The 14,407-nt window shown below is 45.0% G+C and overlaps 1 pseudogene; it reads left to right on the top strand.

Annotated features, from left to right (window-relative positions):
• The first annotated feature begins 1,962 nt into the window (after positions 1-1,962).
• On the top strand, positions 1,963-4,101 carry LOC138986861 (testis-specific Y-encoded protein 1-like; annotated as a pseudogene).
• The last annotated feature ends 10,306 nt before the right edge of the window (positions 4,102-14,407 follow it).

Below are 14,407 nucleotides of genomic sequence, written 5' to 3'. Positions count from 1 at the left end.
ACAACAAAGAAAGTTGGGTGCTTACCAAAATTCATGTGCCTGGAGAAGAAGCAGGTACTTCTGGATACCTCTCAGGGGTGTTACTGTGTACACACGCATGTGTGTTCACATGTGTGCACAGAAGTGCCTTCCAATATGCTTGTGAGTATGATCTGTTGGAACTGACCTAGCCAGGTGATGAAAGTTGGATAGCAAAATCAGGAAGGTCATAGCGAAAGGTACATAGACTCTGGCCAGCAGAAGCATTGAAGTCAGGATCACCGTTATCTCACTGAGCGAGCAAGTTCTAAGTGGAATCACAGTGGTGCACCCAAGATGCTTGGCAGAAAGGAGAGGCAGAATGAACATGCCTGGGGGTGACCAGTGAGAGTGCAGAATTGCTGAGACACAGAACAGGCTGCAATCCCAGACACAGAAGCCACGGTGGGTAATCCACAGCCCCTTGGACACCCAGCTACAAGAGTCTTTCTGTCCTTTTCGAGTGCTAGGCATTCTTTCCCTGACGTTGCCATGAGCATGAGCAAACCTTGCCTTTTTTGTGAGGTTTCAGAGATGGACTATCACTGCAGTATAAGCACCTGCTACCTGCAGAGTCTTCCAGTTTGAAACATCACTTTTTGTACTCTTTGCAGAATGTGTATATTGGGTATGAGGACTATAGGATGGATGGCTTAGTTTGATCCTCTTGCTGCTCCCAGAAACATAGGCTCAGGCGACCGGGCAGGCTGGTATGTGTTCTCATATGGTGAATAGAACCACTTTGAAAGGGCCTTAATAGGGTAAATTGGCAGGCAAGCATGTTTCCATGACCTGTGAGTCGTGGAACTTAACAGTGAGATGTCCTTAGCATCTCAGTGGCAGGCGTTCAAACAAGTTTCAGTAAGTTTCCTCATGCCAGCAGAGGATGCCCCGTTTCTCCCTCTGTGCAAAGTGTGGCCAAGCCACCACAGGCCTGTGCAGCGTTCACATCTGTCCAGTTAGAGAGGGAGGGTAACCCGTGCCCTTCTGCAGTTCAGCAGTGACCGCCCGCTGTTTGCTTTCAAGTTTGAGAAAGCACTCTCTGAACGTGTGGACTGAAAAAGTCTGATCTCCCATTGGTACAAACTCACTCAGGAGTAGAAGGGCTTGCCTTCACACCAAGGATAACAGTCTCTTCTGAACGCTGGTGTCCAGAGAGTGGCAAAGGACAACCACACCACATAGAGAGATGGAGACACACAGACACCAGCTCCTGGTACACACAGGGAAGGACTGCCCAAAACAGTGCTATTCCAGAAGCAGAGATAAAGAGACACAGAACGAGCTCTGTACTCTAAGGCTCTGGTGTCCCTCAACAGTGGAGATCAACTGTAGCAAATGGTGGAGTTTTTCCTACTCCCCTAGCATCTGGACAGCAACAGGCTCTCTGTTCCATGGAGAAAAGTATCCAGCCACTTGGTGCCCCTGTGTATCATTTGGATGCTCAGGGAGAGCTCCCAATTACTGACAGGCCATGGGACACAGGAGTGTGCTGTTTAGATTGAGAGCAGGAACCCGTGGTTGGAATTTCCAGAGCCAGGTCAATGACAGTGCCTAGGGTAGCATCAGAGGCAAAACCCAATACCTCCCTGGAGCAGAATGTGGCCACGTTGGGTTGCTGGAGCACAGAAACTGTGGAAGATGACCTCCGGTCTAGGGGCATGTCCATAAGGGTGCCGCTCACTACCCTCTCAGCCATTGGTCTAGATTGGGGCCAGCAGCCTGTGGGTGGCTCACAGCCTAGAGCCCCGCTATTCGGCTGATCTCCCAGGGCCATTCACCCTGTCCTTGGCTGTCCGCCACCCTTTTCTTTAGCCTCAGGCCACCCCTCCACTAGCTCCTGCCTCCCGAGCATCGCCCTCACTCCCTGCCCTCAAAAAGCTAGTGGGCCCCACAGGTTTACTGCAGCCTGGGCTGCCATTGCGCACCACTTGCTGTGCTATTATGTCCCGTCCCTTCTCATCTGCGCCAGCTCGGGGTCATGGCCAGGGCCAAGAGGAGCATGTGAGGTGATCGGAGGAAGGTGGGAGCATCCCAGGACCCCAGACCTTCTCAGTTGTGAGCCCAGGTGCTCAGGGGACAGGGTCCCTGTGATCTGCCATCGTGATTCTGTGGGCAACTGGGACCTTGCAGCCACCAGTTTTCACGTCAGGCAAAGAGGCCACCCTCTTCAGGGTGGAGGTGGTGGAGGACGGCAAGGCACTGGTGGATGGAGACATGGTGGGGATCGGGCAGGAGTTGCAGCTGCTGGTGGATGACATCATGGCGGGGGCGGAGGTTGTAGCGGATGAGGAGAGGGAAGGAACCAGGGTCCTCTCAGGAGCTGGAGAAGACTTTGGAGGAGCAGAGCCAGGAAAGGCCTGGAGGCTGGAGTGAGTGTCTGGCGCTAGATGCGCTGCAGGCACTGGCTGCCTTGCAGGTGGAACTGAGCTCTGAACATGAGAAAAACTGCAGGGCCTACGTTTGATCCATGCGTAAGAGCCATCAGAGGAGGAAGCCTCACTTGGTTCAGAGGAGTGCCATCCCCCAGAGTATCCCTGGATTCTGGGCTAAAGCTGTATCCCTTCTGATGCTCCTTGGGGTCCGCTGCTCAGGACGAGGAGGAGGAGCAGGAACAGGAGGAGGGGTAGGGGTGAGAGCACAGGAAGGGTGCTGGAGGCCCCTGAAGGAAGTGTGGTCCTGGGCAATTGTCAGGCTCCAAAGGCACAGCCCAGTAGACTCTGGCAGGGCCACACCTAAATGTCACAGTCATGACTTTGAGTGTCTCCTTCTGGCCTGCATCTGAGGAGGAGCAGCACCCTAAGAGGCCTCTAAGTAAGGAATGACCAGAGACAGTATACCATATCAGCCTCGGCAGACAGATATTGTTGTAAATATGGCAGTTCCTGTGAAATACCTGAGATATAGGAGTCACACACACACACACACACACACACACACACACACACACACACACATACACACACCAACCCCTTTGCTTTCAAACACAGTTTGTCATGACTGCAAGTCTGACCATGTAAGCAGTGACATGCATACACAGGTCTGGAGAACAGTAGCGGTCAGAAACAGCCCCTGCTTAGGGAATGCAGACCACTCAGATGGTGTTCTGATGGTATGAAGGGCCTGAGGACGTCAGTGGTGGCCAGGCAAGCCGAAGTGCCCAGCATCCCTGCAGATGGCTGTTCCAGTGTCCTTCTCCCACCCCAGACTAGTGCTGAAGCTCCTGACTCTTCTTGGCCTGGCATGCGGCCTAAATGGTTCCTTGACCTAAAGCAGGTTATGAACCACCCTCAGTTTCCATCATGATCAGCGACCAAGATAAAGACTTTCTCAGCTACATGATTGACTTGAAGATTAGTGAGGGAGACTGAGGACAACTGGGTATGGGACCTGGTGGGCAGTGGGAGGATCGTGTTATGCATGTTCCTGTGCTGTGAGAGTTTGGAGAGGTGTTGTGGAAGCTGTTAATGTCTGCCTGGGAGGCAATTTGAGGCCCGTAGAAGCTTGCATCTTTTCCCTCCTCCCTATCCTGGCAGGTGCGGGTGAGGAGACATCCACGGTTCTACTGCAAGTTTATCTTTTCCTTTCAGGACAACCCCTACTTCTTGAACACGGTGATCATTAAGAAGTATTACCTTGACATCACTGGTAAAACATGGCTCCTGGGGTGATGAGTGTGGGTGTGCAAGGCATGCATGATCAACCTGCAGGATCTGCTCCAGTCTCCCCTGTCTTTTTGCAGGGCATTAGGGCACATCGTTTCACTCCAGTCCACTGGTTCTGGGACTTTGAACGGGGAGCACCCAACTGAAGGCTGGACACCAGGATCCTTAACTTTCTCAACTGGTTGTTAGGCCACAACTGCCCAGAACTGAACAGGATTGCTGAGGTGGGGATACTTTGGGCCTGTGCACAGTTGGTGGTTGATATTGGAGTTCTTGGCTGCTCACAGGAGGGTTCAGGGACTGGTCAGCGCCGGGCTGACCTTGCTTGTGTTGTCAGAAAATCATCGGGAAAGATGTGTCAGACGATCCCCTGCAGTACTACTCCAGGGAAGGAGGTTCCTCCCTGAGAGGTAACTGATGGAAACACATGTGGTGAAGGGATCTGGAGGTGGGCTGAGAAGGGACAGCCGTGTAGTAGCTATGACACTGTCCTTTCTCAAATGGGGATCCTCAGGCTCATGCAAGATGGCCGCAGAGCCTGAATTTGGGCCATGCATGTAGCAGGTGGCCCCCTGAGACTGGGGGCTTGAGGACTCAGTGTGTCTGTGAGTGAAGCAAGTCTCCCTCAAATCAACTGTGGTTGCAGCACATGAGTCCTAGGTGATACTACTAGAGGCAGGGTGAATTAAGTATCTTTGTCAGAATCATCCTTATGTGGGTCCTGCCATCCCCTGGCCTCCTGCTGCTCACTGAGGTGAGATTGCCTGGGCACTTCACTCCCGCCCCTTACCCTGGGAAGGCCTATCATTGAAAGGGTGTCCTCTCCGGGGTCCCAGTGCACCTGTGTGCTGACTTTGGGATCTTCTGTGAATTTCCACATCCACCACTTGGCATCTCACCATGACCAGACATGTTGTGCTGGAAGTGGCTTCAGGCTGCCTTGGGAAAATACTGGAGACTGGGGAGGAGGTGGACAGGGGGACCCAAGGGCAGGACATGGTGCCTACTGACACCACCTTTGACATTGCTGGACATGAGCGTCTTCAGCTCCTGAAATATCTGTGTTCCTTGTTTGCGTTTGTGCCCCATGCCGAGCATGTGTGTGTATACATGCATGTGCCTGTGTCATCTGTGTTTATGTGGATGTCTGCATGTGTGTTTCAGTCCTGATGTGTATTCCTTTTTTCCTCTGGGGTCTTGCCCCTGACTTTGAGGGCCTGAGGGGCAAAGGTGTGTGTCTGCACCTGAGGGAGGTTTCTTACAGTCTTGCTGTGTAGGGCAGACACAGAGGTGAAGCCGACAGGAGAGGAGGTACCAAGGAACCAGAAGAGGAGGCAGGAGGCGTCCCCAGTCTAAGGGTGGTTGGTTACCATATTTTCGTAGTGACCCTGTCTGGGATGGGAATGAGGAAATGATGGCCAATGATAACTCTGGACCATGGCTCCAGAAATCTATAATTAGACCAAATACAAAACACGCTCACCATTTCAACTGTGTTGTTGTGTGTGTTTGGACTGGGGAGAGGGGTGCATGGTCTGAGATTCACTCAGGGCAAATCAGGTGGGGTAGGGCTTTGAAACCACTGCCTATGGAACCCTTGGTCTGTGGGGACACGGGCCGCCTGTGGAAATGGTGCATGCCGTGACAGCAGGACCCAGGATGGTGAGGGAGGCTAAGGCCCTGCGGAGATGGGCAGAGATCCAAAGGAAAAAGAGGCACAGATGGACTGCTGCACTGGAATCTTTTTCCACGTGCACGAGAAGGAGACCCATGAAGGTCCTTGAACAGTGCAACACATCAGCCAGCATGCTCCCTCCCTGAAGGTGGCACACACTGGCACGTGGAGACGCAAAACACGAGATGTGCTAAAGTAATCTGTACGTTCAAAACCACAGGCATAGTAAGAGAGACAGGGTATGAGTGTGGCATCCCTCCAGGCACTTCCAGGCTCCCTGGCAGTGCAGAAAGGCGAGGAAAGCACAGGAGTGGGTGTACACATGTGCCCCTCTGCCGGGGTGTGCCTGTGAGGGAGGGAACAGGGAGGAACCAAGTATGGTGGGCTAAATGTATGTCCCAAGACAAGGTAACCTTGGAAGAGTGGGAGAAAGGGAAGACCTGGAAGCAGTTTGAGCTTGCTGGTTTTCCGGGACTAGGGGCTAAGCAATAGCGGGCCTGCCAAAGATACCCCATGGCTTGTGCTGAAAGTCCTGATGTGTATTCCTTTTTTCCTCTGGGGTCTTGCCCCTGGCTTTGGGGGACTGAGGGGCAAAGGTGTCTGCACCTGAGGGAGGTTTCTTACAGTCTTGCTGAAGCAGAATCTCTGATTTTGTCATAGGGGATCTGCACCAGGTGACACTCAGAGGGACCCTGCCTTCCAGCTGACTGGCTTGGAAGCCCCTGGGCCCAACCAGGTCTGGCTCCCTTGGCATGTGGGCTGTGTAGGCAAGCAGGGATGCCTGACTGTAGGGAGTCCTACCTGGGCCTAACGAGAACAACTGAAAGAGAGTCTTGGCATTTACCAAATCAGTGAAACCAGGGTGGTAAGCCCTCTTGGTGCATTTGAGATAGAAAAGCTGCTTTCTGCCCAAGGGAGGCATGATCTGTGGGCCCAGAATGGGCACATTTCCCAGGGCATCATCTGGTCAGGGACTCTGTGTGTCTGTGTAGTGTTAAAAAGAAGGGACAATGTGTAGGGATGTCACTTTACGTTTACGGCCTTAGGCCTTGTATCAGAAGAGACCCTGTATCCATGTGCACCTTCTTCAGAACATTGGATCAGAACCAGGCCTATCACAGTCTCTTGGGGCTCTTGGAGGCTCGAGCGTCTCTTTGGCCTTTTCTGGCTGCATGGAGATAGCACTTAGGGGCACAGGTAGACAGGTGCACACAGAAAGCTACACAGATAGGAAGAACGGGCAGCCTCACTCAGAATGTTGTGTGCCCTTAGGGGTGGTAGGCAAGCAACAGGGGCACAACATTGACAAGGAATGACCTAGATAGGTGCATACCGAAAAGCAGTTCAAGTCACCTGAGCCCAGAGGTCCTTGTTTTCTGGTACCCTGAAGGAATGCATAGGCAATAGATCAGGCCAACGTGATTGGTACCATGAACCTGTGCAAATGATGGGAGAATGCAGAACGCAGGCGCATGTCACTCAGCTGTCCAGGGCGAGCACTTCCAACCCTGCAGGTTGGTCCCTGTCATGATCAAATGCCAAGATTTTGTAACCTTTGAGGACAAGCCACAGAGTTAGAAGTGCAACCTGACATGATCGATGACCAAGTGAAAGAAAACAATCAGGACAAAAAAAGTTGGTGTTTACCAAAATTCATGTTCCTGGGAAAGAAAGCTTGTACTTCTGCATATATGCAAGTTTCCTCTCAGGGATGTTACTATGTACATATGCATGTCTGTGCACATGTGCGCCCAGAAGTGCCTGCCAGTATGCTTGTGATTATGAGCTGTTGGAACTGACCTAGCCAGGTGATGGAAGTTGGATAACGAAAACAGGAAGATCTTAGGGAAAGGTGCATAGACTCTGTCCAGCAGAAGCAGTGAAGCCAAGAAATTGATCCTTGTTATCTCACTGGGTGAACAAGTTCTAAGTGGAATCACAGTTGTGCACTCAGGATGCTTGGCAGAAAGAAGAGGCAGGAGGAAAGAGCCTGGGGAATGTGCAGAGGAAAGTCCACTACACCTGCAGTTTATGACAAGTCAAAAATGTACCTGATGAGCTGGAAGGAGAAACTACCTAATTAACTGAGTTCTTTAGCTAAGAAGATTTCCAGCCAAACAGCCAAAAGTGCTGCCTGGTTTCCTTTTCCTGCCTATAGTAAAATATGAAGGGGGAAAAAAAAAAAGCTTTAAGAGAAAGACTTAAAAAATGACACAGGACTTGCTGATTTGGAAATTTTTCAGTCTTTTAAGATTACAAAGATGCTAACATTAATGGCTCTCAAGCAAAGATCATATCCAGGGCATTAGGAAAGGTGGCCTAAATATAACATCGTACATGACCTATACATCAGTTCTTCATAATTTTTTTAATTAACTTGGTCTAAAGATGAGTGTGACAGCAAAATTCTATGTTAAGCCTCAGAAAGGTGGAAGGGGATGCTTCATGGCATAATTTAATCAGGCCAATGCCCTCCAAAGGCTTTAGGGGGTGTCACTCAGAGATCATTTCAGCACACAATAGGACTTCTACCAAGTTACAGGCTGTTATCCCTCAGCTATCTCAGCAGAAAACCAAGACAGAATAGATCCTTATTATGAAGACATGTGTGACTGTGGCTTTGGGTGGGGTGCTTTGGTAAGAATACCAGTAAGATTATCAGGAGACACACCAAGTGTTTAAGATAACATATTTAAGTTCAACTTGGGCTGAAAGGACCAGCAATAGTACAAAATAAAAGAGCTCTGGACTTCTACCTTGACAAGCAGGAAGCAGGCTAGGCAGACTCTTTCACTGTAATCATATACTTCCCACCTTTCATGCAAACAATCATGTCAGAGGGCAGAATTAAAAATTCAGAGACTGAAGCCTAGGAAATTTCCAGGCCTTGAATCCTAATCAAAGGACTGCCAACAAGAACCCGTGGGATTTCAGAACTGCTACTATTGACTCCCATCTCCCCCCTTTCTGGAACAGGAGTGTCTATGAAGGTTATCTATGCCTGACCCACCACTGTATGTTGGCTGTGAAAGTGAGCAGATTAAGTCATCTCTTTTGTTCACAGATCCTCAGGTGTAGAGGAACTACACTTGTATAATTTGAACTATTGTGTTGGTGAAGACTCAAGAGTCTCCTGAACTGCAAGGAGATCAAACCAGTCAATCCTAAGTAAATCAGTCCTGCATATTCATTGGAAGGAATGATGCTGAAGCTGCAGCTGCAATACTTTGGCTACCTGATGCAAAGAACTGACTCCTTGCAAAAGACCCTAATGTGGAAAGATTGAAGGCAGGAGAAGGAGACAGCAGAGGATGAGATGGTTGGATGGCATCAGCAACTCAATGGACTTAAGTTTGAGCAAACTCCTGGAGTTGATGATGGACAGGGAAGCCTGGCGTGCTGCAGTCCATGGGGTCAGGAAGGGTAGGACATAACTGAGCAACTGAATACTTGAGATACTGCACAACTGGACCCTGATCCATATCTGGACCTGACAGATGACAAGGTTCTGAAATTCAAGTTAATGCTATAATGGATAAAATCTTTGAAGGCATTGTCAGAAAATGCATTTTGGACATACAGATATGTAAACAATTTGTGGGCATGTGTGTACCACCTGGTTTTAAATTATGTCCATAAATCCTTTCCATCAAGGGTGGACCTTATACTCCCCTTCACATGTGGGCTGGATTTAGTGGCTCACTTGTAATGTTAGAATATTGTAGAAATGAAAATGAAGTGTCTGAGACTAGGTCATAAAAGGCACTGCATCCTCCTTTCTCATCCCCTTGGATCACTCTCTCTAGAAGCCAGCCTAGTCATATCTTGAGAACACTCAAGTAGCCCAGTAAAGAAGCCCACATGAAAGAACTGAGGCTTTCTCCCAACAGCCAGCAAGGAAACTGGTTTCAGCAGTGATGTGAGTAAGCCATCTTGGAAGGAAATCCACCAGCCTATGTCAAGCCTTCAGATGTCGGCAACCTCATGAAATCCTGAGCCAGAACAATCAGATGAATTACTCCTGGATTCCCAACTTTCACAGCAGTATGAGATAATATTGTTTTAAGCTGTTAGTTTGGGGTAATTTGTTATGCAGCAGTAGTTCATTAATGAACTGCCAACTTTGGGCAATGTCTTTATCCAGGGGTGCCTGTCCATTTAGTCCAATCGAAGCCAGAATCTGCTAAGTCAGTTTCACAAAGATACCCTATCCTTGATGTGACCACCCTCAGTATCAGATCAAATTCCTTATCACTCACCTCAATATTTTATCAGCCTTGCCTAGCCTCAGCAATGATCCTCTTAGTTGAGCCAGAATCCATCCCCACCTTTATGGTCTTAATAAGTTTCCATCCACTAACCCACCTTGTTGTTGTTCAATGCTTTTAAGTCTCCCAATCTCTCTTTGCAACCCCATGGACCCACCCTGTTCCTTAGCTATAAATCCCAGCTGTGTCCCTGTTGGAGTCAGACTCAAGTTCAATCTCTCTCCCTATTATAAGACCCTGCTGTAATACTCTTACCTTGAATAAAGTTTTTCTTACCACCTTTATTAAGTGTTACAAATAATTTTTTAACATTTCCAAGTTCTGTTACTAGGAATTACTCTCAAAGGAATATTTTTATACCTTTATTTTTTATACTATATTCATTTGAGGGAAAAGATTTCTAGAATTAAAACATTTCACATTTTTACTATACAAACAGAAAATATATTTTAAAAGATATTTATATATCTTTTAAAAAAACCCATATAGTAATCTGAAAAGGGATGTATATATAGACATGTCAGTGTATACACACACATACCCTCAGAGTTGCAAGGAAAACTTAGCTCTCAGTAAACTATAAATTAAAACATTCAGCCTGCAAATAGTGAAATCTTTGGAACTGCCAAAAATCATAGAGAATTAAATTTTAACTAAAAAATGTATACATAAAAGTATTCGGGATTCAGACAAAATTGATATTTAAATAAAGGTAGGTCAAGTCCTAAATCCTTAAAAAAAAAAAAAAAAAAAAAGAAATACTCAGTATCATGTAATAACCTATAATGGAAAAGAACCTAAAAAGAATAGATATGTATCTGTATAACTCAATCAGTCTGATATATATCAGAAACACAACACTGTAAATCAAATATATTTCTATAAAAATCTTTAAAGAAAGCTTTAAAAATACAAGGTTATAAAAATCCTAAATAAAGTAGAAGCTATACATGAATTGAAACAAAAATAGAAAACAACAAAAATAAACTTCTTGGGATAATAAAACAAGAGCTGCTACTTGGAAAAAGTAAATCAAAAACATTGATACAACTCATGGAGAAAAGACAGCACCTAGTTTTTCACATGTGTAAAACATAAAATTTCTAATTTCAAGTGGGAAAACATCCACACAAATTTTCATATGAAATATCGAGAATTCCAATTTTGTTTGCAAAGTTTGTGCTGTCATTTTTCCAGGTGAAATATGGGGAAAGAGAAAGTTAAGTCCAATACAAGAAGTGAGAAATGGAATGAGATTCTGAGAGGATAATATTCAACCCTGAGTGAAATTACTTTTGTTTCAGGAAAAGTACAGTCAAGCAAAAACCTGGGGAAAGAAAGGGAGGAAGGAAGGAAAGGAAGGAAGAGAGATGGGGAAGAAAGGAAGAAAAAAGAAAGGAGGGAGAAAAAGAAAAGTAAATGTCTCAATAGATGTTGTACACAATATAATAAAACAATTATCTTTAAAATCTAAAAATGGAAATAGAAATTTATTAAGCCATGTACTCATTGCATTTGATGGTACTAAGAACCAGACAACCCGCTGACACATCATGTTTAGTGTCCTGGCCAACACAATAAGATTAGTTAAAAAAACTAAAAACATGCCATGCTATTTGTAAAAGACAAACAGCAGAAATAATTTTTAAAAAACATTTTATTTCTATAAATACTAATTTTACTTGCAAATTTTTGGCAACATTAATAAAATAATAAATTTTATCTGACAGAACAAGCAAAATAGACAAGGAAATTCACAAAGGGCAATAACAAAGAGTAAACTTGACAGATACTCAATATATTTGTAAAAAAAAAAAGTGACATTGCCTTAAAAAATATAGAGGTATCAATAGGAAAACAGAGAAAAGCTCCTGAAAGAACTCAACTCACTATTAAATATCTTTTTATTTTGGGTACAGAAACTGACTCAAGTTAATTCTAAGAAGAAAGCCCTGCTGTTATTATCTCTTCTGTATGTATGTGTGTATGTGTGTGTGTGTGAAAATCTAGGAAATTTAGCCTGGAGAGGGAAGAAGAGGATAGGGACTTAAAGTACCTTTAAGGAGGAGGAGGAAAGGGAGGGTTGGAGATTTCATTCTGTGATTTGGACAGCATTGGTGAAGCTCAAACAAGGGAGGTAGCAACCCATGCAGGGTGATGGGAAAAGCATTTCCAGAAGAACAGCAGTTGCAAAGTCTTTGGATTGGGAAGAAATGGAATTTGCTTGAGGAAAAAGCAAGGCCAGTGTTGTCAAAAACAGTGCACCAGTGAGGAAAACAGTAGAGTAGAATGATAGAGAATGGAAGAGAGGAGGTAGTCAGGGTCCATATCACTGGAACCTTTTGCAGTTCAGTTCAGTCCAGTTGCTCAGTCGTGTCCAACTCTTTGCAACCCCATGAATTGCAGCACATCAAGCCTCCCTGTCCATCACCAACTCCCGGAGTTCACCCAAACTCATGTCCATCAAGTCGGTGATGCTATCCAGCTATCTCATCCTCTGTCATCTCCTCCTCCTGCCCCTAATTCCTCCCAGCAGTAGTTGGCAATAAATAACGACTTGCACTCTTTAGGAGCATATTTCAGAGCAAATAACAGTAACAATGTTGATAACACTAAGGAAAAATAAAAACACATAACTAAAACATTTCATATTTTTACCATATAAATAGAATAAAGGTAATAAGTATGCAAAAGTCAGCACATTTAATTATACATAGAAGTTTTCACCTGAGACCAGAACACACACACACACTCTTTCTACAACTAAAGTGGTTTAAGTTGACACTTAGTGCTTTGACCTAAGCAAACTAATTGAGGGCCCAGTAAAATATTCAAAGTGCAAATCAATCAATCAAGCATTGAGTAAATAAATACAATAGAATATACACTCAGAAATTACCTAAAATGTAGACAATAGACTCATCTTAGTCATCTGTAGTCCTTTCCTCTTTAGTTCTGAGAGGGATGCTCACTCCTTGGTGATTATCACTTTCCAGCATTTTGTGAAACCTGAGAGAATTTAAATAAATTGAGGAAGGGGAAAAAAGAGTGGGGAGAGATAAAGAGGAGGAGAAAGGAAGAGGAAATGGAGAGATTTCTCCTGACAGGATCTCAGGTTCCTTGAATGGTGCACAGAGATTGCTAGTTCTCTGAAGTAAAGAAGGGATGACATTAAAACATGCCTAAGGAGACTCAACTCCAGGAACCCCAGAGGCAGTCAAGTGTGCTGATGTTCAGGAACCAATACTTAGAGGGTACTCTGCAGGTCTGTCAATGGGCCTTTGGAGACCGCAAGAAAAAAAGGTTTCCACAAGTATAATCACAGATTAGATAGTTGGGTAGATAAGAGGAAGGAGAACAACTCTATGAACTGATAATTACTGAAATAAATGAGATAATTCTTGCACATCAGACTGTGTCAAGTAAGACAGAAACTCAGTATGAGTTTGATAAAATGGGAAATTACACATACAAAGAATTAACTGTTAACTGTAATACATTCGTGTCCAAGGCAACATAAGATACAACACTGAAATCTTCACATGTTCAACTAGGGTAAGACACAAGTAACTGAAAAAGGTAAGGAAAAGTTCTATAAAGGGTTTAATCACCTGGACCATTTTTATCCATCACATTTACTATTCTTGGACAACTCCATTGTAGCTTAAGGGTAAGACAACTAACTTTAGCCCAATTCATAAACTGAATAGATTCCCTGTGTTTCAGCCTTTTCAGCTAAGGCTATGGGTCCAGGTCAAATCAAACTGGACGTCAAGGCTTTTTTCCTTAGAATCTTAAATTACTTTTTTCTTGGAATCTTAACTTGCCTTACTACTGAGACTGAGACAGACATGGCTACTTCACTCTGACTAAAGGCCAGCCAAATGGGAAAGGGGCTGGAATGAATCAAAATCCCCTTTTGATCATTCAACAGGAGGTCCACAGGCACCAGGCCTCATTCTATTAACTATCTCTGCTTCTCCAGCTACAGTCAATGATACACAGGGCCTGTTTGATGCTTGCAAGGGCCCCTCACCAAACACAGGCATTTTAATAGTTGGCATCCTTGAGATGTCCCTGGGCTAGGTAAAGACACTCTGAGACAGTGTTCCTTCTGCTGTGGCTCCATGCCTGGAGAGACTGTGTGCCTCTTTCTCAACTGGGACAAGAAGCCACAGCTCTCTGCTGACTAAATCCTGTGTCTGCTCCAAACTCATATCACAGCTTCTCCATCAACATCACACCAGGCTTTCAGAGCCAGATTATCTTAGATCAGCGTAACAGAGGCACTTCGGAGAGTTCAGCAGCACATGGGACCATACCATAACAAAGCCATTCCAATCTGTCTGTATAGTTAATACTGAGATCTTCAAGGCATGAAAACAGTTGAAAATTATGTTGATAAAACACTCTACAGATTATATGTATAGGAGAGCTTCCAAACTTAAAAATAACTTGAAATAACAAAATAGGTTGTTACTTTTCCTCTCTTCCCCTCTCTCATTCTCTCTCTCATACACATACTCGCACACATACTTTTTACGTATTAAGTCAATTATATGAAAAATAGGTAATATATTTTTAAATAACATCTTAACATTCAGATCAAACAAAACTGTACTTCATGAATTTTAAAAAAACACATAAATTACCCATTGGTTTCACTATATTTGATACTATTGAATAATGCTCTAATTTGGATTTTTTGTTTTTAACAGGGTTTTTAACTTTGAGTGAAATACTTGCTTCAGACTTACTGAGAGTAGAATTAATGGGGTTTT

This window comes from Bos mutus, unplaced genomic scaffold (assembly GCF_027580195.1).
Source record: "Bos mutus isolate GX-2022 unplaced genomic scaffold, NWIPB_WYAK_1.1 CTG218, whole genome shotgun sequence".
NCBI classification, from domain to species: Eukaryota; Metazoa; Chordata; class Mammalia; order Artiodactyla; family Bovidae; genus Bos; species Bos mutus.
The sequence above is the reverse complement of the archived record's forward strand: the minus strand, read 5'-3'. Positions and strand labels throughout refer to the sequence as shown.